This window comes from Lepus europaeus, chromosome 7, assembly GCF_033115175.1.
Source record: "Lepus europaeus isolate LE1 chromosome 7, mLepTim1.pri, whole genome shotgun sequence".
Taxonomy (NCBI): domain Eukaryota; kingdom Metazoa; phylum Chordata; class Mammalia; order Lagomorpha; family Leporidae; genus Lepus; species Lepus europaeus.
The window spans coordinates 51,906,845-51,930,107 of NC_084833.1; the positions used below are offsets into that span (position 1 = coordinate 51,906,845).

Genomic DNA, 23,263 nt, shown 5'->3' on the forward strand with positions numbered 1-23,263 from the left:
GCACCATTGTGGACCACCAAGTTGAAGCTTTCATCTTCTGGATTCCTGTCTTTAAAGTCTAAGAAGACTGAAAATAGTGTTCCTTTGTAGTATCTCTTCTAATGGTCCTTTGCTTCCACTTTAACCACCATTAGTCACACTACCTCAGGATTGAATTGCTGCTCTTGCCTTCTAACAGGGGTCCACACCTCTTATCCAGTCATCAGATCAATGTTCCTAAAGTATCAACTGTGCCATTTTACTTCTTTGGCAAAATAACATCAATGACTTCCCACTGCCTTCACGATAAGTGCAACTGCCTCAGCTCAGCCTTCAGGGTCTGGTAAAGGAGTTGGTAAACTACAACTTACTGGCCAAATCCGGTGTGCCACCTGTTTCTGTGAGTTCTATTGGCTCACAGCCCACCCATTCACTTATATATCATCTATGGCTGTTTGCATGCTACCCCCGCAGAGTTGAGTAGTTGTGACAGAGACCACGTGGTCTATGAAGCCAAAAAATATTGAGCATCTGGTCCTTCACAAAACAGTTTCCAGACCCTGGGGCAGAATCATCAGATGCCAGCAGATCCAGCCAAGGCTCTTGCCCACGACTCCTTGGAGGAAGCTTTGGCTCCTGTGGGCCTGTGACTGAGCCTACTTTCTTTACACTTTACACTCATGTCATCAAGCCTCAAAAACTCTTATTTCATTCCTCCCTCAACTTTTCCCAGTCTACCTTTTCCTTCAAAAGGCCATCAAAGCTCTACCTCTCCATGAGCCCAGCTGTATCCATTCCCTGTGGATTCTCTTCCTTTGTCTTTCATCCCTGCACCTGCCACAGAAAACTTGAGGGAGCTTTTGCTTCTCTTAGGGATGCTTTTAGCCCCTACTATAGAGTCTTCTACAGTTCAGGTTTGGGCATCTCCATAGAGCACTTGTCAATGATAACTCATTCCAAATGCCAATCTTCAGCAGCACAATTCAGTAAAAAAGGCATCAAACAGACTTACCATCGAAAGCCTAGAATTCCACATTTGAAAAGTTAAAGTTGAGTCCAAAAGCATGCACTCTAGCCAGCACCACCTAAAAGCCAATGAGATAAGAGTTTAGCTGAAAAACAGAAGATTTACATTTTCTTTAAATTCATAATGCCCAATAGGCTTCAATTCGTCATCCTCCAGGATGCCCAGCTCTGCTCTTTTTTCCCATAAAACCCCCAAGTAGCTTTTAAATCCATTGGACAGTCTTCCCTTGGAGTCTCACCATGCCTCAGGCAGGCCAGGTACCCCTCCCTCTCAGCTCTTATAAACTGGTGACACGTTTATGGCAACACATGGCACATGAAGCACACTTCCTTATTTACGAATGGGGATCTCCAGTCTGTAAGCTTTCTGAAAGACAAAGCCTGTTAAATCAGCCCATCCCCAGCCCCCATTGCCTGGAACACAGAAGGCACAATTTAGATGGTCCTCAACAAACACTTGCAGCAGTAGGCCTCGTGGTACAGTGGGTTAAGCTACTGCCTGTGAAGCCTGCATCCCACATCTTAGTGCTAATTCAAGTCCCGGCTACTCCGCTTCTGATCCAGCTTCCTGTTAATAAATCCTCGGAAGGGACCAGAGGATTGCCCAAGTACCTTGGTCCCTGCCACCCAAGTGGGAAAGCTGGATGGAATTCCAGGCTTCTGGCTTCAGCCGAGCCCAGCCCATCCCTGGCTGCTGCAGGCATTTAGGGAGTGAACCAACGGATGGAAAAATCTGTGTGTGTGTGTGTGTGTGTCTGCTTCCAAACCAACAAATAATAAAATCTTTGAAAAAAACAAACATTTGTAAAATCACTGTAAAAATAACCTATTCAATTCATTAACACATGCCTGGGAATCTAAAATTTTGCCTGGCCACAGATTTCACCAGAGAAATGCAGACTTCAGTCCCATTACTTTTAATAGGCAATAGTTTGACAGGAAGGGTTAATGAGATAAATCTAAACACACACCTCTGGGATGACAATGCCCAGGGCAGGAACCTAAAAGGGCAAGCCCAGCTCTGTAGCCAGAACGCCAGGCCTGTATCAACCAGCCCTGCCCGACTCTGCAGCCTGAGCACACAGGTTTCCTCCGCAGACCCCACCAGGCAGACAGCACTGATGGCCAGCTCCCAAACACGCACTCTGGCTGGGCATCCACCCCTGCTTCTCTCCACATTATCTCTATCCCAGTTCATGGTGAGGACCCAAACATTGTTTCCTTCACTTTTTAAAATTGCAGTAAAATCCACATAGCACCAAATTTATGACCTTCACCACTTTTCAAGGGAACAGCTCCGCGGTATTAAAGTGCCTCCACGTGACTGCACAACCCTTACTGCCACCACACCACAGAACTCTTTTCACCTGCAAAACCGAAACACCACAGCCATTAAAGGATAACTCCTCCCTTCTCCTTTTCCTCAAGCTCCTGGCATCCAATAAGTCACTGTTGAATGAATGAATGATGAAACAAAGGAATCTGAGTCCATCCTCCACACAGAAGCCAGGGTAGGGTCCCCTTCCGCTGAACTCCCATGGTACTATCTTTACATCCTGCTCAAACTTATTTCAGTCCATTTTAAATGATCCCCCCCACCCCGCCAGCATTATATTCCCCTTCAGGGAAAGAATGGTATCTTCATTGCAAGGTTAAACTTGGATGCAAACGCATGCATTTGGCCTGTCCTCCATGTTGCTGGATTCACTGGTTCACCTCTTCATTCTCATCTTATAGCTTCCATCACCAACTATTGTCTTCTGGCTCCACTGCTCTCTTCACTGGGCTTCCAGACTAGGAGTGGCTCTGTGTTCCCACCCTTCCGCAGGCGGCTTCTCCCCTTTTCCTGTCCTTTCTTATCTCCCTGCCTCCTGGATCACAGGGCCCCAGGGCCCAGTTCTGCTCTCCTCTCTTGTCTGCACACTCCCTTGGTGATGTGCTGTGATCTCGAATCAAATGCCACGTCTATGCTGAGCCCAGCCCCCTCCTCTAAACTCCTGACTGCTATACTCAACTGCCACCATCAAGCACTAAGTCAGATTCATAGGAGCTCTGAGTAGGACAAGCTGGACCACGTCTCAAACTCAACACATCCAACACAAACCCCTGGCCTCCCCCAGCACCTGACCCATCTCAGTTGAAGACTACATTCTTCCAGTTGCCCAGGCTAAAGGATTAGCGGTGGGTCTCATCTCTCTCTTTCCCTCCTCCTCCACAGCCACCCCTCACCAAAACTGGCTTTCACCCTCAAAATAGGTGCAGAATAGGACCCTTTCTCACCACCTCCGCCATCCCAGCCTAGGCTGTTGCCACAGCCACCTCACTGAGGTCTCTGCTTCTACCTTTGGTGCCACTCCCACCTCCACCCAAAGGCTAATCTGTTCCAACACGCGTCAGTTCATGCCATTTCTTTGCTTAAATCCCCTAAACGCCTTCCCAGTGAGGATGATGCCACAGTTTCAGCTGGGTTGTGGGGAACAGTAGGGTCTCTGGGCCAGGACCCTTCTCTCATCCAGCTATTTCCCCACTGGCAGTCCTGATGGTATTTCCTATCATCTCATGTCTCCTACAAAGGAAACTTTTTAAAGGGAGGGAAATGTAACCAGTCAGCTTCCTTTTCCAGTTAGGGCACTACACGAAGCCAACGACTCTCCCAGTTCCCAAGAAGCAGGAAGGTATGAACAATCTGCTACTGCTTCACTTCTAGTTTGCAAAGACAAGGCCAAGCTTCCACGGAAAAGCTACCCTTTCCCTTGGTGGTGGTGTGGAATCTTCCTTAAGCCCCTCTTCTTCCTGTCTCCAGCTGGTCACCAGTCTTGCTTATCTGTCTCTGGACCCCATCCCTCTCCTCCACTTCCCTGACACTGAGCTGGAGGTGAAGTATAAATAAAATCCTTCAGGACTCTCCCCAGCTCAGGGCTCGGCAGCCACCTGCGCAGCTCTGGCAGCAGCCTCCTAACACCTCCACTCCCTCCCTCCCTACCACAACTCTGTACACTGTCTGCAATGACTTTAATAAAACCTAACTTCGGGGTAGGCAGTGTGGTGCAGAAGGGTAAGCCACCACCTGTGAGGTCTGCATTCCATATGTGCATCCCTGGGTTCAAGTCCCAGCTCTGCTTCCAATTCTGCTACCTACTAATGTTAACTGGGAGGCAGCAGATGATGGCCCAAGTACTTGGGTTCCTGCCACCTGCGTGGGAGGGCTGGATAAAGTTCTTGGCTTCTGGCTTTGGCCTGGCCCAGCTCTGCCCTTGCAGGTATCTGGGGAGTGGTTAGGTCTGTCACTCCCCTCTTTCAAAGAAATAAATAACTTTAGAAATTAAGTCCTTCTGCTCAAAATTCTACAGTGTTCCTATGCTCCCATACTATTTACTCTATATAGCCTGCTACAGTGTGTTCCATGCTGGGTAGTTTTGTTTAAGATTTTATTCATAAGGCAGAGAGAGAGAGAGAGAGCAATCTTCCATCTGCTGGTTTACTCCCCAAATGGCCATACCAGTCAGAATTGAGGAAGGCTGAAGCCAGGAGCATGGACCCAATCTGGGGCTCATGGGGGGGCAGGGGCCCAAATACTTGGGCCATCATCTGCTGCTTTCCCTGGGACATCAGCAGAGCACTGGATCCGAAGCAGAACAGCCAGGACTCAAAACAACACTCTGGCACAGGATGCCAGCATCACAAGTGTTGGCTTAACTCACAGCACATCACTGGCCCCAGGGAGGGAGTCTTTTTAAATCTTCCCTGGATTTGCTTCCTCTGCCTTCTTTATCTTCTTATTTTAAAAAGATTTATCTGAAAGGCAAAGTTAGAAGGGAGGGGGAGAGAAACATCTTCCATCCACTGGTTCACTCCCCAGAATGGCTGCAATGGCCAAGCTGAAGCCAGGAATCTGGAACTCTATGTGGGTCTTCCACCCGGGTGCAGGGCCCAAGGATCTGGGGCATCTTCCACTGCTTTCCCAAGTACAGCAGCAGGGAGCTAGATTGTAAGTCGAACAGCCAGGATGCAAACCAGTGCCCATATGGCATGCCGGCATCACAGGCAGCAGCTTTACCTGCTACACCACAGTGCTAGGGCCCCTCTGCCTTTTTCTTAAAAAGGCTGTGCTTGCCCAGCAGAAGGGGGCACATAATCCAGCCCAGAGTAGAGCACCCTCTCCCTGGCAACAAGAACTGGTCCAGAAGATGGGCACATCACCCAAGCTAGGCCACTCAGAGGCTCTTTCTAGAGCAGACGGACACACAGACATGGAGAAAGGAGCTCCCAGTCACTCAGATAGTGACCCGAGGTTGTTGGCAGCTGTGTCTCCACAGGGAGGGCGGCCTGTGTCTGCACTAGAGAGGACCAACGCCAACACCCAAAGAACAGAAAGCAAGGAGCCGGTGGACTACCTGCAGAGCCAGCTTGGATTCCAGATCTATCTTTCGTCAACTCCTCCAGCACCCTGCCCAGCTACGGAACCAGCGACCAGCCACTTCTGCCTCTACTAGCCAAAGCCTCAAGAGAGCTGCCGTGCTGTTTCCTGTCTCTCTGCCTCTTCCCACAGCGTTTCCTCTGCCCAGCGCGCCCCCTGGATTCAGACACGGCAGCCAGATTCCTCTGTGGCTCCTTCCCTGAAGGGAAGCAGGCTCACTGCAGCCTTCCAGGGCTCTAGGACAGCTACCACTCTTCCCTCTCCTTCCTCACCTCACAGGTGGCTTCCCAAGGAGAAAGCTCCAGCTCAGCCTGTGGTCTCGCACTTCCTCCCTGCCTACGGGGACTTCCTCTGCTTCCTTTCTGCCCTAGGTCTGCTGCCCCAGCCCAGGAGCTCATTATCTTGCTTTCTCTACCACTGCCCCCCCCAACCACTGCTCCACACCGCAGTCAGAGTGAGCCCCCAGGAGCCCTGCCATCACTTGCAGAGCCAAATCCTTGATATCTAAGGCCCTTCACAGACTGGCCCCAACCTACACACCAACTTCTCCAAGCCATTTCCAGGAAGATGAAGTAGACCTATTCGACTTCTCCCTATTCAACCTGCTAAGTATCACTCAAACCCCCAGGCATTGTATATGAAAACCAAAGCAGAAAAGGCAGATCCACTCAGGGACCTCAGGACCCAAGGAACAACACAAAGTGAGCTTCCTACATTTTCTTTTCACCTCATATATCCCAGTCTTAAAGAAACCAACAAATTGGAAACACCACATACACAGAAAATGCCCTAACAGAATCTCCCTCTAGGAAGACAGAAAACGTGTAGACAATAGGCACTCCAAAGTAAGGGGCCAGTGTTGTGGTGCAGTGGGTTACACTGCTGCCTGAGACACCAGCATCCCATATGGGTGCCAGGTTCAAGCCCCAGCTGCTCCACTTCCTCCAGCTCCCTGCTAATGTGCCTGGAAAAGCTGTAGAAGATGGCCCAAGTACTTGTGTCCATGCACCCACATGGAAGACCTGGATGAAGCTGCTGGCTCCTGGCTTCAGCCAGGCACATCCCCAGCCGTTGCAGCCATCTGGGAAGTGAACCAGTGGATGGAAGATCTCTCTCTCTCTCTCTCTCTCTCTCTCTCTCTCTCTCTCTCTTCCCTCTCCAACTCTGCCCTTCAAATAATAAATAAAAAAATAATTTTTTAAAAAATAAGCACTCTCTTTTAGCCTTGTTTCCACCCACACCCATACCAGCAGAGTACAAGTGACGTCTGCAACAAACCTCCAGCTCATAGCACACTTCATGGTGAAGACGAACGCTCTTCCCACACGACTGCACACAAGGCAAGGACGTCAACTCTCAGCACCCTCATTCAGCACAGTACCCGCAGTCCCAGCCAGCACAGTAAGACAAGGGGCGAGGAAGACACAGACAGACTGGAACACAATCCCTACGTGAGGATCATATGGCTGCCTATGTAGGCAATCTCTAGAAATAAGCAAAACAATTCCTAGAATTAATTAATGGGTTTAGCACGGATGAAAGGGAGAAGATAAAATACAAAAACCAATTCATTTCCTACATACTAGTAATGAACATATGGACACTAAAATTAAAAATACAATGCCATTCATATCTGCTAAAGAGAACAAATACTAATCACTCCTTGATTTAGCCACATGAATCCATCTCTGCCTCGAATGAAATCAAGTGCCCAGTACCTAGTAGGCACGCGGTGTCTGTTCACACAGCTCATGTCCCCTCTTCGTGAGATGGATGTTATGTCCCCAGTGAGATCATGGCCTTGTGAAAAGCCCCATCTCAGTGTCCGCCTTGGCAGGACCAAGGAAACCATGTCTGCTTCCATTCCCAAGCACACTGGTCTTGTGATAGCACGGCCAGGCCCTGGCCAGTGGCCGCACACTGCAGGGTTCGGAAGTGGCCCCTGTAGGCACTCTTAGCCACCCAGAGGGCACGTGGGATGCCTCCCAGATCAGGCCAAGGAGGTCTCAAGGCTCAGCCCAAAGACCCCAGAGGAGGACTAAGAGCACTGCCGATGGTGTCCATCATCGTGCGAGGTGGCGCTGCAGGAGCCCGCCCCTGTCTCCAAGCTCAGCTGTGACTGAGTTGCCTGTGTGTGAAGAAAGCACTGTGGGAGAGCAGCAGCTGTGGGGAGAGCAGAGCAGGAGGCCACAAGACACTCGGATATCTTTTTTGAAAAAAAAAAAAAAAAAAAAAAAAAAAAAAGTCCCTTCTTACCCTTGAGGACAGAAAGTGAGCCCAACAGTCACAAGCAAAAGCCAAAGCCTCCGAATGAGCTTCACTCCCCTCTTCTCCCATCCCTACCACCCACAGCAAAACCTCAACTGTTCTAGGCTCCACTCTGTCCCTCATAATGCAACCAGGTTCTCCCAATGACACCAACGACCTGGCCCCGCTACTCCTCTGCCCTCGCCACCACCACACTCCACTTCAGCCACACTGGCGGCCTCTGCTGGGCTCTCCCCCTTGTGTGACAGGTCCTTCCCCCAACTAAGCACACAGCTCGCCTCGCGCCCTCATTCCCTGTGATACGCGTTACACGGAGCTCACCAGAACCCACTTCCCTTCCCAGGTGGACACACGGCTTAGATCTCATCACCCACCTGGTGGGCTGCTGCGGGCAAGCACGTGACCAAGTCCCAGCCAACGGGTGGGGGGAAGCGTGCTTCCTCCCCAGTGTCCAGGAAGATCTGCCTTTCTCTTTCCTTCATGCCGCCTGCTAGTCAGGGGCAGCTGCTCTGGGACTTTTCTGTCCATAAGAATCTCGGAGTGTGGGTTTGTAATACTTCACAGTGTGGTCCCCCTCTCAAGGAGACATTCTTTAACCACCCCACTGAAAATCCTCCCAACACTTCTGAGCTGAACTCCTCGCTTTATTTTCCTCACTCCTACATTGCAAATGTCATTATTATGGTTTCACTATTAGAATAGAAGCTGAAAGCAACAGTTTTTCCCTTTTCCCCTCTGCTTTGCAGGCTGGGTCTAAAACAGTCCCTAGCATGTTGCAGAAAATCATTTGCTATTGAATGAATGAATAAATGAATGAACGAATGGAGCATGTGGAATCAAGGACAGAGAGACCTGGTCGAGGCCCAGTTCTGCTGCTGTGTGGCCTGGAATGAATTTCTTTAGACCCCTTTTTCTTGGTCTGTACATTGGAGGAGTAACAGAGTTCAGGAACGTAAGTCCCTCAGCCTGGAGGCAGCTCCGGCTCCATGGCTCCCTAAGCACTCCCCGCTCCTGTGGCCGACTCAAGGTCAGAGGCCAACACCGGGCTGCAGGTGTCAGCATCCGCCTCGGTAGAGCTGCCCGCCAGACAGGGAGGTGCTGAATGCAAGTGTGCGTGCACAGGTTCCCCAGGAAGAAATCACGGCAGACGCCCAGGCAGCGAGACTCAAGAGCTGCCTAAAAGTTCTCAATCAACTGCCACGGAGCAGAGCCGGAGCAGAGGGGCCGGCAAGGCGCGGCAGGGGCTAGGAGAGGTGTGTGCAGGGGAGTGCTGCCGCGCAGGGCGCTTCCCAAAGCAGAGAGATCATTTTGTGCCTTTTACAAAACAATTTTCACAGCAAATCTCGAGGAGAGAGAGAGGCTTCTTGCATCATGGGGACAAGGTAATAAGGCTGTAAAAATGGAACTCAAATAAACCCCACACGGAGCCCACAGGGGCCCAATTTTCCAAGAAAAATAGCGATTGCCACAGCATTCAGATGGGGGGAAGTCACACTCGTGCCTCAGCTCGGCAAACAGCTTCCAGAACTCATTAGGCTGCAGAAAAGCCGCCGGCTATGCCAACCTAGCAGTGCCAGCTCTCACCTGCCCCCCGTCACGGAGGACACAACGGGAGGCCCGCGGGCTGTGCCAGACTCCCCAGCCCCGCCCCTCAGCACGGACACCCCAAGCCTAGGACATATGGTCTCTGCCCACCTTTCGGGTTCCGGTGTCTGCTCTTCCCCAGTGCACTGGCAGGACAGCTTCGTGATTAGACGCAGGGATCCTGGAGCCATACCAACGTGCTCCCATCTTGGCTCTCGAGCGGTGTGATGTTGGGCAGTTCATTAACAGCTACACATCTTAGCTTCCTCTGCAAAACGCAGATCCCGACGGTCCCTCCTGTGAGTGGCTGTGTGGCCTGAGTGAGCTCCGAGAACTATGCCCGCTGCACTCTTGAAGTGCTAGGACCACTGCCACACGCCGAGTGCACAAACTCCAAACATAGCCTCATGTCCTTGCACCTCCGCCTCCTGTCCTGGGGCCTGTACCTTTGCAGAGTGTCCAGCCTCCACTTCAGCCTGTCCTTCAGGCACTGACAAAAGCAGCCCCCTCCCAAAACCTTTCTTGATTCCCCTGGTCCTGTCTCCCCTCCATGAGATAGAATTTCTCCCTTCTCTAACAGCGCTGACTTCTCCCAGGGCCCTTGTCTTAGTATCCCTTAGAAAACCATCAGACTTCAACTTGTTTTGCTCTTCCCACTCCCAGGCAGGGAGCCCCTGAGAAGCAAGGGTGGATTGAGCTCTGTCTCACCCAAGTCACTGCATCAAGCCCTGTAGCAGGGAGGGCTGGGAACCAGTTGCTGTTTGCAACTGCTATGCAGGGTCTACGTAACAACCAGGGACTGATAAAAGCAACAAACCAGCAGGTCAGGGCAGCCTCCCTCTTACCTACAGCCAACCAGAGCCAGATCCACAGGCTCCAAACCAGCAGGGACCAAGCTGGCACTGTCTGACTGTCAGCTTCATTCTAGCCGCTTCTGAATGGCCAACAGGAAGCCCAACCTTTGCAGCAAGCTTGCAAACTGCTTGCAGGGCTAAGAGCACCTCCCGACAGGCTCACTCTTGCTTGAGGAGACATGTTTTTTTTTTTTTTTTCTTTTCTCAAAAATCCTATTTACTTTTGTTTCAGGGCATTTCAAAAACTACCGTAAGAAGGGCTCACTGTTTATTCTGTTACTGTTTTAATCAAAGCCTCAGACGCAGGGGTAGAGAACTGTTCAGTCTGCACAGGTAGGTTGCTCCTCATGAGGCGGTATTGGCTCCTCTGCACGCTTTGGAACAGACGAGCTGTGAACCGCTTGTACACAAGCGGTCTTTCACTCACAGCTAATTTCACATTATTGTAACCCTGCTTCTTCATTCATGAAGAACACAAAAAGGACTGCTTCCCTGCACATGAGATACATTTTTAATATATCCTCACGACATTCTTCTCAAAAAAAAAAAGAAATTCTGATTCTCTATTAAATCTTGGGCCACTGCCATTAGCTAGATAAACGCCAACCTAATGAAATGATTCTGTTATACACAACGATGGCTTAATGCAGCATCAGCTGAAAGGGCAAAAATTAGAAGCAATCTAGATGCAGCCTAACAAGCTCATGGCTTACTGGAGACATTCTCTTGATAGAATATCATGCAGCTGTCTGAAGGATGCCTGGGAGAAGCTCAGGGACCCCAGAGGAAGGCTGAGCAGACATTGCGAGTGAAGACGTTGGGAATGGTAGGAACTCACATATTTGTGCTGGGGGGAGGGGGTCTGGCTGGGGCAGGTTAGGTTCAAGGTTTGAGGTTAGATGCAAGGCAAGTTAGCGCAAAGCTAAGAGGAAATCTCAGGGAACAGGATAAGAGCGAGTGCAGGAGCCCCAGGAAAAGGAGAACATGGACACAGAGCAGGGAGCAGCTTAGGAGCGTGGCACAGGAGCTGGAGAGGCTCCATGAAGCCCAGACCTTCCCAGGAATTCTGTCCCAGCACAGGCGAGGGGCATGGGGATTGCCCCCCACCCCCCAGGTCTGCAGAATCAGAGAACAATCTGCAAAACTCTCAGACACGCAATGCCACGCTCTCCTCTCCACGGTGTGGTCACTGGTGGCTCCGAGGCTGATCCTGACCCCAGGCAGGTCAGCTTGCTCGCCCTCTCACCTGAACCCCCAGGACACTGAGGCCTCCGCCTGCTCTGTCCCTTGGACACACTGCTGCCCCGAGTGTATCCATGCTGGTCTCTTAGAGCACGGCCTGCGTGAGCCCCAGGCAAGTTCCCCGGGACAGTCCTTCCTCTGGAAGGGGACATGAGAGCTCCCCTCCACCTTCCTGGTCCCCTGGATTCCTACCTCCTCCCACAGAGTCCCCGACGTGGACCCCCCCTGCCAGACAGAAGAGGTCACAATCGTTGCCCTGGCATTAACAGTCCTCGCTCTTCTTCCAAACCGCCTACTTCCCTGTGCCTCACAGGGCTCTCACTTCTTCCCAGACTGGGCAGGGCTGCTGTCCTGCTCCTGAGACCACCCAAGAAGCAGTGCACCCCCCTCATACTTAAGGGCCAGCTCAACCATCTTCTCCTGCTGCCCTTCTTCCTGGCTACTTTTTTTTTTTTAATTTATTTATTTACTTGAAAGCCAGAGTTGCACAGAGAGACAAGGAGAGGCAGAGAGAGAGAAGAGAGAGAGGTCTTTCATCTACTGGTTCACTTCCCAATTGGCCCCAACGGCTGGAGCTGCTCTGATCCGAGCCAAGAGCTTTCTCCAGGTCTCCCACATGGGTGCAGGGGCCCAAGCACTTGGACCATCTTCCACTGCTTTCCCAGGCCATAGCAGAGAGCTAGATTGGAAGTGGAGCAGCCAGGACTAGAACCAGCGTCCATATGGGTTGCCGGCACTGCAGGTGGCGGCTTTACCCACTATGTCACAGAGCTGGCCCCCTGGCTACTTCTAAACACTTTAGTCTCGTACCGTGTCCCTTGAAAGACTCCTTAAGCTGGAGTGGCCAGAGGACCATACTGTCCTAAGTGGAACAACCAGGTCCACCCAGATGCTGTCAGCCAACGGACTCTTGTCCCCGGGACGTGCCCTAAGCACTCCATTAGAGGCTCTGTCATTTGAGTGGTCCTCAAAGTCTCTCTGGAGGCCCCTCTGGGGGTGGGGGGCATGAACATGAGGCAGTGAGACTGGACCTAGAGACCCTGGAAGGGTACTAATGGGTGAAACAGCTCTCTGCAGCTGCCCGCACCAAACACTTCCTAAAGCTCCTACTGTGTGCCAAGTGGGGTGGGTGCTGGGCGCCTGAGGTACAAATCTGAACAGGCCAGTCTTCGCCCTGCAGGAATCCAGAGTGGAGCAGGGGAAGCGCAGCGATGAGCCCCATGGACTTAAACGTCAGGCAGAGACAGAGGGCCCGGAGGAACGAGGAGCAACGGGCGGAAAGGCAGCGGACGTTGTCAACCTGAAAAGGGGCTGGGGAGGGCTCAGAGAAAGCCACGTCCGGGCTACTCCCTGCAGGATGATTCACGACCACAGGAAAAATGACAGCCAACATGGGTTGGGTGCTCGCGGTGTGCTAAGCGTTGTGCCTAGTACTTCACCTGCTTTGAGCCAGACTCGTTCACTCGCGCTTCATTGAGCCCTTACTGCCAGGCACCATCCTAGACACCACAGCAGATCAGAGAACAATAGAAACACGAGTACCCGTCCTTACAGAGCTCACATGCTGCTGAAAAAAGACAATAAGTAAGGGGCAGAGTGTGCCCGCGGTCAAAGTGCAAAGAGGGAAAATGAAGCAGAAAAGGAGAAGAGGAGACACGTAGGGACGGTGGGCTCGGCAGCACATTTCTCAGCTGGGTGACATCTGAGCAAGACCTGAAGAAGGTGACCCACAGACATTCGGGACATCTCCGGGGAGAAGGTGCCAAGCAGAGTGGGCAGCCAGTGGGAAGAGCTCCAACAAGCAGCTATCTGAAGAACTGCAAGGGCCCCGCTGTGGCTGGAGCGGAGCAGCAAGGACTAGCGTGTGCAGTGGCATGAGTGGTGTACTGTGTAAGTCAGACAGGCACCACTCACACACATCACACTGAGCTGCGCAGAACCCAACCTGATCAGCCACACACGTGGCCGGGGGGTGGGAGATGAGGTCAGAGAAACACCATGGGAATGTTCAGCTTTTCCTCCTAGGGAGACGTGAAGTTACTGTTGAGAGGGTTCGAAGCCGAGTCCTGTCCTGATCTGAGCCCCCTCCCTCCCCAGTCATAGGATCACTGGGCAGAGAGTACTCAGTAACAGGTCAAGGCTGGAAGCAGGACACCGCTTTGGAGGCTACCATAATGATCACACTCAACTGTGTTGCTTCATCCTCACAAAGCAGATTCACTGATCATTCTCTCACAGAGAATCAAGAGACTGAGGTCAGTGGCCAGTGTTGGGGCACAGTGGTTAAGCCACCGCCTGCAATGCTGGCCCCACATGGGTGCTGGTTCAAGTCCTGGCTGCTCCACTTTTGATTCTTCTCCCTGATAATGTGCAGGGGAAAGCAAGAGAAGATGGCCCAAGTCCTTGGGCCCTGCTACCCATGGAAGAGACCTGGAACTCCTTCCAGGCTCTTGGTTTCAGTCTGACCCAAGTCTGGCCATTGTAGCCACTCCTGCGTTGCCATGGCCTTACCCAGTCTTGTCCTGCCTTACGACAGGGGAGAGGATCCTGCTTCTTCCTTCTTCCCTGAGCAGAGGGCCACCGCCAAGAGCGGCTCAGCCCAAGGCCTGGCCACCGTGCTGGCAGTCAGCACGCACCAGGGGAGAGCAGAGGGCCGCTCCCACGACCGAGGGGCAACTTTCAAGTCAGTGTTGTTGCCTTAATAAAGTCCCTTACCCCAGCAGGCTGGGGTGCCTAGGTGTAGGCCTGCAGACACACGCGGGCTGTAATGACAGCGAGGTCACACTCCTAACAGGAGCTGTGGCACCCTTAGGCCAAGCAGCACTTGCACAGGGAGGAGGCAGTGGCCAGGCCACTGAAGCCCAGCAGAGCCACAGGGCAGCACAGAAAACCCTAGGTCTGAGCATCTCGTCTGTGAATTTAAGGCACAGGGAACCCCAAAAGCCATCTCTCAAACTGGGGAAAACTATGAAATCAAAGCTGAAACAAAACACTTTACCCATTTGATCCAGGGAATACTTTTTTTTTTTTTTTTTTTAGGATTTTTATTTTTTTGAATTTTCAAAAAAAATTTAATTAGCTTTTAACAGATTCATTATGATTTGTAAATACAATTCTAAGAACATAATGATATTCCCTTCAGGGACTATTTGGAACAAAAAGTGTACATCTCCCAAACAATCAATGCCAACTCCAGGCCCACTGAGTTAGGGGAAATACATACACAAATGGGGGTCCTGAAAAAGTTCATGGAAATGTGTATTATGAAAAAACCGTGTATGAATTTCAAAAATTTTGCACCAAAATAAGCTCACCTTCTAACTCCATCTTCCATGACTTTTTTAAGTACCCTCATATATACATTCAAGGAGTATGTGTACGTGTGTGTGTGTGTGTATACCTTTGAGAGGTAGAGAGAGGCAGACCAAGAGCTACCATCCAGTGGTTCACTCCCCAAATGCCCACAGCGACCAGGGTTGGCCTGGCCAGCAACTCAATACAGGTCTCCCACATGGATGGCAGGGACCCATTGCTTGAGCTATCACTTGCTGCTTTTTAGAGTCTCACTGGCGGGAAGCTGAACGTGGGAGCTAGAGCTGGGACTCGGACATGGAATGACGGCATCGTAACTGCCAGGCCAGATGCCCATCCCTGCAGATACATTTTTAGAGGAGAGTCATAACCAAAAGAATGGGAATAGCAACACGCTCCTGTGGCCCACGAGACTGCACTTAGTAACAGAGTCTTCCTGGGGGGTCCTGGAGGGTATAGGAGATGACCACTGCATGAAAGACCTGCACTCAGATTAAAAGTCCCAGTCCCTGGGTGGGGAGGAGGGAAGGCAGCTCTGAAAGCCAAATGGAGCCCCAGATCCTTTCGGGGGCAAGAACTTGTTCCTCCAAACTGCATCAAACAGGCATGAGACAAGTTCTGAAAAGGAGGATGGGAAGAGAAGGGTTAGAAAAGCTTCATCATTTATGTTTGCAGGAGAAAGGTTCTGAATCTCCAGGGAATTGAGGGTTTCCAGAAACAGGGGACGTGAAAAACAGGACAAACGGCCAAGTCTCCTAGAGCAGACAGGAGGTTAACATGAAGAAAGATCCCACAAGGGTGCCCAGGGAAATCCCTTGCTTGACGGACACCATGCTTTTCTGGGTGGTCTGAAGCCTAGCACACAGCAATGCACAAAAGTCTTGTGAATATTGACGGGCAAGGGCTTAAAAAATAAAAAGTTTCATAAAGGGCAACAAGGCAAAGATATTCTCAGTGTATGCAAAGGACAGACTCTGAGCTACCAGGTAAGGGCTGGGCAGAGCTGGGTGATGGAGAGGTGAGGAGGAATTAGTTAAAAATAATTCATGGGGAGCCGGCGCTGTAGCTTACGGGTAAAGGAGCCACCTGCAGTGCTGGCATCCCACACGGGCGCCAGTTCGAGTCCTGGCTGCTCCACTTCTGATCCAGCTCTCTGCTGTGGCCTGGGAAAGCAGTAGAAGACGGCCCAAGTCCTTGGGCTCCTGCACTCGCATGGGAGACTTGGAAGAAGCTCCCAGCTCCTGGCTTCGGATTGGCGCAGCTCTAGCCATTGCGGGGGGGAGTGAACCAGCAGACGGAAGACCTCTCTCTCTATCTGCTTCTCTGCAACTCTGCCTTCGAATAAATAAATCAATCTTTAAAAAAAATTCATGGAAGGTACCAACCCAACAGCTTAGCTGGAGGGACATCAAGATGCTTAATCTCATCAGAAGTTGAAAGAATAGGGGTGAAAATACCAGCTCAGCTTTAGGCAAAGCGGCAGCCTGCGAACATCTGGACTGGCATGTGCAAATAAGCTCACCACTCTGCAGCAAACACAGCGATGCACCTGAAGTTGTCCAGAGATGGAGAGCACAGCAGCCACGAGAGCCAGCCCCTAGCTCATGCCCTCAGCTTTGGTTCTCTGCCTGAAGGCCCTGACCTGGACCAGGCTGGCTAAACGGGAGAAGCTCAGCCTTCCTGAGAGATCTCCATCTCATCTCTCCCCACCACAAAGTCCAGGGGACATGGAACAACTAGGCTCTGGGGCTGGTGTTGTAGTGTAGCAGATTGAGCTGCCACTTGCAATGCCAGATCCCATATGGGCAAAGTTCGTGTTCCGGCTGCTCCATTTCTGATCCAGCTCCCTACTAATGTGCCTGGGAAGGCAGAGGAGGGTGGTCCAGAAGCTTAGTCCCCCGCACGCATGTGGGAGACCTGGCAGAGGCTCCTGGGTTCAGCCTGGCCCCGCTCTGGCCATTGTGGCCATCTGGGGAGTGAACCAATGGATGGAGTGTCTCTTTCTTGTTTCTCTCTCTTTCTCTTTGTAGTTCTGGCTTTCAATTAAGTAAATCATTTAAAAAAAAAAAAACAGTAAGAAGAAGGAGGACTAGGCTTTGAAATAAAGACACCTGGGTTCTATCTCAATGTAGATCCATCTAGTCCATTGCACTAAGACACCTTATCATCATCCCAGGAGCCACTCTTAAGCCTGTGGCACCTTCTTAATGGATCTGCCTGTTAATTGTCTATATCTCCAAGAATGAAAGGTCCATAACAACCAAGGTCAGCCTGTCTTGCTCATCACTGCACCCCCAGCCGGCCTCTGGAACACAGGCTGCCTCCCTGCAGGACCTCAACAGGGGAGCACGTGGCTTCCAGCGCCACGCAGTCATCCTCATGAGCCATATCTAGCTGCCCTGCCAGAAGCGGCGGGTGCCCAGTGCCTTCTCCAAGGTGCTGCTGCCAGCTCAGTGCCCCCAGCCCTTCCCTGCAGTCCTGGCCCCTCCTCTTCACCCAGTCCCAGAAGCACTGCTCTGGCCACTTGCCTGAGCAGTGAGGACCAGGAAGGGGAAGCAGCACAGGGGGAAAAGGAGAGCACAATGTACTCTTCCCAGTCTATGACAATGTGGGCAAAGAACCTGCAGCCAAATCCAGGGAGTCATGAACGTGAACAGAGAACATCAGAAACGGAAAGGCCTCAGAGAGCCAAGGGTAAGGTCATCCAAGCCCAGGAGAACAGAGGCAGTGGCCCCAGGGTACTTATGGGTGCGGAATAAAGGAAGAAAGGTTCACACAGTGAACATGGAAGCCACAAAAGCCGTTTCCGTAAGTCACAGTAATCGAGGCTAGTCCAGGTCCAGGAAGGAGTACTTGGGACATCTTTCCTAGCCCACTGTAGCCCTTAGCTCGCTAGTTTCCAGGACAGCATCCATGAAATAACAAGTTTCTTAAGGCCTCCATCAGAAAAGAATCTAGATAGGACTGAGATAACAAGAGAGTTAACAGCCCAAGCCAGGCTGCCAAAATTTAAACTTCTTGATTGGGCTCAAGAATATTAATTTGTGGAACTAACTTTTTTTTTAGACAGGCAGAGTTAGACAGTGAGAGAGAGAGACAGAGAGAGAGGTCTTCCTTCCTTTGGTTCACCCCCTAAATGGCCACTACGGCCATCACTGCGCCGATCCGAAGCCAGGAGCCAGGTGCTTCCTCCTGGTCTCCCATGAAGGTGAAGGGCCCAAGCACCTGGGCCATCCTCCACTGCACTCCTGGGCCACAGCAGAGAGCTGGACTGGAAGAGGAGCAACTGGGACAGAATCCGGCGCCCTGACCGGCACTAGAACCCAGGGTGCCAGCGCCACAGGCGGAGGATTAGCCTAGTGAGCCATGGTACCAGCCATTGTAGAACTTTTAACTACCCTTTTATGATTATAAAAATAATACCCACTCATGGGTTGAAAAATAGGAAACCACAGAAAAGGAGCCAAGAATAAAAATCACTTCTAATTCTGCCAACTGAGAACCGCTGTGAATATCTGGGGGCATTCCCCTCCTTCCAGGAGGGAGATTTAAACGAGCTGGGAGCACACTGGGCATGCAATTTCAATCCCTGCTTTTCTCCTAGTACAGTTAATCTAAAAGCACTCCCAGAAAGTTCTCCAAGAAAGTGGAATATTCCAAGAGTTCCAAGAAAAGACACTCGCCCTTAGAGAATAAGATTAAAAAACAAAATGAATAGAAACTCTGCATGAAGTTAAAATACAACAAAGCTGATTATTCTACTACTCTCATTTCCCACCACCAAGAGGAAAAATAAAAAACTATAGCTAGAATAGAATGGCCCATGATAGAAAAATTAAGATTCTCTTGTATCCTCTTACCTATGTATCACATCATCCAATAAATACTGCCTTGAACTTATACATTTTTCCCCAAATCAACAAAAGAATCTTATAAACTGCATCTCACGATTTTGAAGCAAGAAATCAAGTGTGTCATGTTGAGAAGGTTTTCTCTTCCAATCTGCTAGTGAACCCACTCATTTCAAAACCATTAGTTCACATCCATGGACTCCACCTCTTATACTGCTGCATTGTGTCACCCATGCACTGCAGTAAGCAAATGACCTTACCAAGGACATATTATGTCCTGTGTTCCCCAGCTGCTGCCCTGCCATCCACCCACGTCCTCAAGGGGTGCCTGGTTTCACCTGTAGACCCAAGGTCTTGACCAGCATACAGCAGACCCGTTCTGCTCAGTAGAAAAGACTGCCCAGGATCAAAGTCTCCTTGATACCACGTACTCTGTTTTCTGCCTCTTGTACTATTTCATTCAGCCAATATGCCTGAGCCAGGCACTGGGCTGGGTGCTGGGAACACAGGCTGAATAGCACAGCCACTGTGCCTGTTTCCATGGAGCTGCAGTTCGCAGAATATTTCCCCATCCATTAGCCGCACACTAAGCCTGGGAGGCAGAAAAGGCCACCACTGCAACTCCCATTTTCTAGGTGATCAAATATTCAAAATGGAGTGTTTTGCCCTAGGTTATGAAGTGATAGGGCTGGACTCAAACCTGGGCCTTCTGACACCTGGTCCAGGGCTCTTTCTACTGCACCACTAACACTGGTGAATTTCCTCTGACAGACAACTTCATGGCATTTGGGTTATTCATATTCCCCACAACGTCTGAGTGCTCTCTGCCTGCTTAGTCCTTGGCAATGAGCTGCCCTGACCCCTGGATGGCTGTGCATGTTCTGGTTTCTGTGTGGCTGCCTCATCTTGACTCTTCCCACCTACGTTGGCACCAGCTTCAAACCCTACTTATACCCTCCTCCCGTTGCAACCACGTGTAACAGACTGACTGCTTCCCCCAACAGTCATTCTCTCTCCCACCCTTGAAAACAGATTTTGCAGGACTTGTGGCTTCTCAACTAACGATATTTCCCAACCTCCTATGTAGCCACAGAACTAAGTGCTGGCTACTGGTAAAAGGGAATGTGCTTCTTCCAGGTCTTCCCCCTTAAACTGACTGTGCATCCCCTGACTCTTTCCCCCTAGGAAATGATAAACTGAAGCGTCTCCCTTCAGCCATCACGGGGAAGTCACGGTTGAAGATGCCAGTCTGGACCACCATCCTCTGGACTGGTACACGAGAGAGAAAGCCGCCTATACCTTCTTGCAGCCACTGTGCCTGCAGGGCTTGTTACCAGAGCAAACTGCCCTGAATCCTGACCAATACAAGAAGTTTCAACGAGACCAGTTCCACATCCTTCTAGCAAAACTGTTGCACCAGTTAAGTATTCTAAAGCGGGTATTCAAAACCACGTAAGAAAGTGTTCCACTCGGTTTTATTTCATGGAAAACTTAAAAAAAAAAAAAACTGAAACCACCAGGATCTCAAAGACAATTTATGTTCTGGTCATGGGAAAAACTGAAAGGCTCCAGCAGAGAAAATCAGCCTCCTACAGAAACAGCAGGCCAGAGAGCTTTAGCTGACAACCACGACCAGTCCTTCGCTTTCAGCAGTTCACTCTAATCCTAGAAAAGGCACGGACACTGGAAATGATGGGAGTCAAGGCTGTTGTCTCCATGGAAACAGTACTGTAATAGGACCTTGTGCTCCTGGCCAAGAACTCAATGGTCAACTTTTTAAAGAAATTATATCCACTCCGTGTTTTATCACCTTGTAAAAGTCTTAGGTCTTCTAAAGTTAGGAGGGCTGTGGGACCAATAATATACACAAAAGATACAAGCTCATTTCAAAAGTTTATAAAAGACAGAATTAAAAGTTTATTTTCTTGCACAAAGACAATGGCTTACTGATTTCATGACAAGGTTGGGATGTGCCACCTGGGGCATCATTGGGTATCAACTGTTGGGGTCATATATGCAGAGACCCCATGCTATCTTGTGTATCACATTTTCCATGAACTTTTTTTTTTTTTGACAGGCAGAGTTAGACAGTGACAGAGAGAGGTAGAAAGGTCTCCCTGGCCGGCGCCGTGGCTCAACAGGCTAATTCTCCACCTTGCAGCGCCGGCACACCGGGTTCTAGCCCCGGTTGGGGCACCGGATTCTGTCCTGGTTGCCCCTCTTCCAGGCCAGCTCTCTGCTATGGCCCAGGAGTGCAGTGGAGGATGGCCCAAGTGCTTGGGCCCTGCACCCGCATGGGAGACCAGGAGAAGCACCTGGCTCCTGGCTTCAGATCAGCATGATGCACCGGCCGCAGTGCACCAGCTGCAGCGGCCATTGGAGGGTGAACCAACGGCAAAAAGGAAGACCTTTCTCTCTGTCTCTCTCTCTCTCACTATCCACTCTGCCTGTCAAAAAAAAAAAAAGAAAGAAAGAAAGAAAGAAAGGTCTTCCTTAAATTGGTTCACCCCCCCAAATGGCCGCTACAGCTGATGTGCTGCTGCTGGCATGCTGCGGGGATCCAAAGCCAGGAGCCAAGTGCTTCCTCCTGGTCTCCCATGCAGGGCCCAAGCACTTGGGCCATCCTCCACTGCCTTCCCAGGCCACAGTAGAGAGCTGGACTGGAAGAGGAGCAACCAGGACAGAATCCAGCACCCCAACCGGGACTAGAACTGGGGTGCTGGTACTGCAGGTGGAGGATTAGCCTAGTGATCTGCGGCGCAGGCCTCCATGAACTTTCTGAAGTCCATGTATGTGTGTATTCTGTACCACACAAAATAAGTGCAGATTAATTAAACTCAACTAACTACCAATCATGTGAGCTGGCTTGGTACTCTACAATTATAGTATATAATGTGAACCCTGATTAAGTAACAATGTAGAGAATAACGTATTTGACTCTAGGATTTCCTGTGGACTCCCGAATACAGTAAACCCCAACATTTAAGAACATCTTCAATAGGGACAGCAAAGAGGACACTTGGGTACAAAGTAGAAGTTGAAGTCAGAAAAAGCAATAATTAAGTCCTGGCTCTGCCACTGGAACCCTGGACAGTTGTTTAATCTTCTAGGTTATGTCCCAGCCCACAAAAGGGGATGTCCTAACACCTGTCTCATATGGTGGTGAAGTCTAAACATGAAACCTTCTTCACAAATCACACAGGAACGTTAAGTAGTATTGCTAACAGGATCAGGGGGGACACTTTGTCAAACATCATCAGGCAAACTTTGAGCAGATGACAAGCTCCTCAGGCACCCTGAAAAACTGATCCAGAACCATCTCTTTTGCTGTCTTTAAAACTCCCCCATGTGCATTAGTTCCTAAAAGTTATCTTTCTGTTGCATTCATCTCAAGCGTCTATTTGCTCACTGGCCACAAAGCAGCTGGCAAGGACGTCAGTCACAAGCTGTGAAGGAGAGAGAGCTATAGCAAGCTGAGGCCACTCCATGGAGACACATCCATCAACAAGAAGTGCATTCCCAAGATACACTAAGCTGTCAAAACCAGAGACAAGGAAGCATGTGGGGTGCAGGAAAAGGGAGGAAGAAGATCGTAGCAGTTTTGAATACAGGCTCTGGAATGAGATGGTACTGGGTTTGAATCAAGGCTTTTCTATTTATAGTGCATGATCCGAGTCCCAGGCTCCCTAGCCACAAGGTGGGGCTGAGGCTGCCCACCATGCAAGGACACTGCAAGGATTAAATCGGCAAGGATGCACTTAGCACAGTTCTTAGCATATGGTCAACAGTCAAAGATTGGGTACTGTAACAATAATAATAAATGCATATGTAGTGCTGACAAAAGTGAAGATTTGGCAGATCTCCACGCACGGCTTGGCTACAGGCTTTGTAACCTGGACAGCACACTAGCTCACCCATTAATCCCCTAGGCTAATCAAAGTTCCTTTGGCTTTCTGCCTAATGCCTCGGGATAGGTGAAACATCCAAGAACGCCAGACTGGCCAGCTGGCTAGACTCTTGACACTTGTTTTTCTGGTTCACAGCTGCCCATCACCATATGCCCATGCAGAAGAAAAGATTCACATGGATATCTGTGCTTAGCCCTCCCACCCATGCCCGAACTTGGCTGCTCCCCATCTCTGGGGTGAAATACATAATCTTTGAAACATGGTTGTATCCAGCAAACTGATGCCTGTCAGCACCCATCTGGTGGACAGCGCCACATCCCTATCTGTGCCCTGGAGGTAGAGGAACTTCCTTCTGGCCCTTCCAGGATCTTCCTGCAAAGGCCAGGCTGCCCTAGTTATTAAAGCTGCACTGCTGCTCCCTGAAGCCTGGCAGCAATGTCGCAGCTTCAAAAACCCTCTTCTCCCCTCATCTCACTCAAGCATCAGACTAGCACTGGAAGGGGCTGGACAAGAATCGTTACACCTGTTCCACAGATAAAGAATCAGACTCAGTTTGAGACATTTTATGATTTAGCTTAGACTATATGGTGATTAATTAGTGGAGCAGCCTGGAATGCAGGTTTTCTGACTCCCAGAATGAAGGCGCTCTTTCTAGAAAATGCACTTCCATAATGGCATTATTATTATCTCGGTCACAGTACAGTGCAGATTCCCACACTTGAAACCACTCACAGGGCAGATGCTCCACGCACTCTGGAAATCTAAAGGTGACTGGTGGCCACGCCCATTAGCATAATTGACAATTAATTCTCACTTTGGACT

General features: G+C 50.4%; 1 protein-coding gene across 5 annotated transcripts in view; it reads right to left on the reverse strand.

Annotated features, from left to right (window-relative positions):
• The window catches only part of BMAL1 (basic helix-loop-helix ARNT like 1), a 108,786-nt gene that overhangs the window by 69,886 nt on the left and 15,637 nt on the right, over positions 1-23,263 (reverse strand). For all 5 annotated transcript variants that reach the window (XM_062196471.1, XM_062196474.1, XM_062196473.1 and 2 more), the window contains exon 2: positions 992-1,064. The gene's annotated coding sequence lies outside the window, so the exon portion shown is untranslated. The remainder of the gene's footprint in view (positions 1-991; positions 1,065-23,263) is intronic.